Raw genomic sequence first — 3,009 nt, 5'->3', positions numbered from 1 at the left:
CATGCCATATGATGAAATAATGTAAAGGAGGCCGTGAAAAACACTATGGTAAGGTTTTCTTTGAATAAAAAGTCATCGTGAATTTTGGCACAAAAAAACGCCATAGCATACTATGTTGAAAGAAAAATGCAATTTTTCAACATGTTGTAAAAACGTGCCATATGATGAAATAATGTAAAGAAGGGCGTGAAAAACACTCCAGGAAGGTTTTCTGTGCAAAAAAAATCATCATGAATTTTGGCGCCAAAAAAACGCCTTACTATACTATGTCGAAAAAAAACGAGATTTTTCGAACATGTTGTAAAAACGTGCCATATGATGAAATAATGTAAAGAAGGGCGTGAAAAACACTCCAGGAAGGTTTTCTGTGCAAAAAAAATCATCATGAATTTTGGCGCCAAAAAAACGCCTTACTATACTATGTCGAAAAAAAACGAAATTTTTCGACCATGTTGTAAAAACGTGCCATATGATGAAATAATGTAAAGAAGGGCGTGAAAAACACTCCAGGAAGGTTTTCTGTGCAAAAAAAATCATCATGAATTTTGGCGCCAAAAAAACGCCTTACTATACTATGTCAAAAAAAAACGAGATTTTTCGAACATGTTGTAAAAACGTGCCATATGATGAAATAATGTAAAGAAGGGCATGAAAAACACTCCAGGAAGGTTTTCTGTGCAAAAAAAAATCATCATGAATTTTGGCGCCAAAAAAAAGCCTTACTATACTATGTCAAAAAAAAAACGAAATTTTTCAACCATGTTGTAAAAACGTGCCATATGATGAAATAATGTACAGGAGGGCGTGAAAAACACTCCAGGAAGGTTTTCTGTGCAAAAAAAATCATCATGAATTTTGGTGCCAAAAAAACGCCTTACTATACTATGTCGAAAAAAAACGAAATTTTTCGACCATGTTGTAAAAACGTGCCATATGATGAAATAATGTACAGGAGGGCGTGAAAAACACTCCAGGAAGGTTTTCTGTGCAAAAAAAATCATCATGAATTTTGGTGCCAAAAAAAAGCCTTACTATACTATGTTGAAAAAAAACTAGATTTTTCGAACATGTTGTAAAAACGTGCCATATGATGAAATAATGTAAAGAAGGGCGTGAAAAACACTCCAGGAAGGTTTTCTGTGCAAAAAAAAATCATCATGAATTTTGGCGCCAAAAAAACGCCTTACTATACTATGTCGAAAAAAACCGAGATTTTTCGAACATGTTGTAAAAACGTGCCATATGATGAAATAATGTACAGGAGGGTGTGAAAAACACTCCAGGAAGGTTTTCATCATGAATTTTGGCGCCAAAAAAACGCGCCAAATGTCATTTTTCAACACTAAATCTTATTGAAAAATATGTTTTACTTAAGTCCACCTGTTTCAGCCATCTCTACCCCTCATTAGGTACCAACATTAGGTACAAAAAAAGTTCAGTAGATGTCACTGTGTTTTGAAATAGCATGCAGAGCAAGTTAGTCTGCTCACAGGAAGTTAGTACGAGCAAAATCACTCCTCACGTGAGGCCTCTGTTTGCTGTGATTTTCAAAAGTAAAGTAATATTTTTGACATATTATGGTGCCTAAGGAGTTGCTGAACACAAATGTGTCATTTGGAATGTAAAAAAAAAAGGAAGATTTAAAAGGGTAAAATAATTTTTCTCAACCGTTTGGTAGAGGTCAATATTTTAAAAATTGCTGGGTCTCTTCATAAAAAAAACCATTGATTCTTGTTATTAGTAAATAGTAAATTATTTCTCAGAATTCACAGAGAAAAGTCTGAAATATTTGCTAGGTTAGCGTCCCACATGTTCTTTGGCTCAGCTAAAGCTAACTCTCTCCAACTTGTGGATCTCTTGAGTTGCTTGTTGTTAAAATATCTTGCTAGAGGTGCTGAAGCTCAGAAAGTCTGAGATGTTTGTTCAAAATAAGCTCATTCTCAAGTCTGATCTGAACTGTCCTCTTTTGTTTGAACTTTCCCTAAACTTAGGAGTTAATGACAGAGCAGCACATCCAGACTCAGTTTCATTTATGTAGAGATTAAACTTCAGTGTCATTCATTGATGTTAAAGTGCAGTTTTTCAAATGTTTGTTGCACATGCTCCCGACCAAACCAGTCCCAGTGGAAGATGATGTGAAGAGAAAGCTCCAGAGGATGAATATCACACATTTACATTTTTAAATAAATGTCCTTAAATTAGACATTGTCATACAAAAATTGGATTTCCCTTTAATGACGTTCAAATCTTTGTTGAGTGTTTTGTTGATGTTGGTTTCTAAATGTTTTTTGACACTTGGTCCCAAAGATTAAAACCTTTTACAGGTTGCAAGCTGCAACAATTCACACATTATCAATTATCTTTCTGACTAAACTAAGATTTAGAAAAAAAAGTGAAAAACTGCCCGATTCCTGCATCATGAATGTAAATCTTTTTGGTTTTTATGACAGTAAACTGAATATATTTGGGTTTGACATTTTATAAACCAAAACAAGAAATGAATTAGTGGAGAAAACACTCAACAGATTAATGGACAAAGAAAATGTGTTTTCCAACATATATGGCTGAATTACTCCAACATTACAAGATACATACAATTTGAATTCAATTTTTTTTATATAACGCCAGTTAAAGGTCAAATTGTCTCAAGAAACTTTATATATTTTGTCATATTTAAAATATGACAAAGTAAGAAATTTAAACCTCTTGACTAATCCAATTTATTATTTGGTTTTTAAGAGACTAATCGACAACTAAAATAAGTTTCTCCACTAAAACTAATAAACATGAGGTCAAATAGAAGGAACAGTTTTAAATACTGCAGTCCCACGACGACAAGAATAAAGTTTGTCAACAAAAACTAAATCTGCTGGTGGATTCCATTAAAGTCCTAATGAATGATAATAAAGTGTGATACTAAAGGTTTGTGGTGCTAAAAATGTCAAAGTAAAGATATCAAGTTGAACATCTGGATGGAGGTTGATAAAAGCTGACCTCCGTTGATTTCTC

This window comes from Amphiprion ocellaris, chromosome 4, assembly GCF_022539595.1.
Source record: "Amphiprion ocellaris isolate individual 3 ecotype Okinawa chromosome 4, ASM2253959v1, whole genome shotgun sequence".
Classification (NCBI taxonomy): domain Eukaryota; kingdom Metazoa; phylum Chordata; class Actinopteri; family Pomacentridae; genus Amphiprion; species Amphiprion ocellaris.
Note: the sequence above shows the minus strand (reverse complement) of the source record.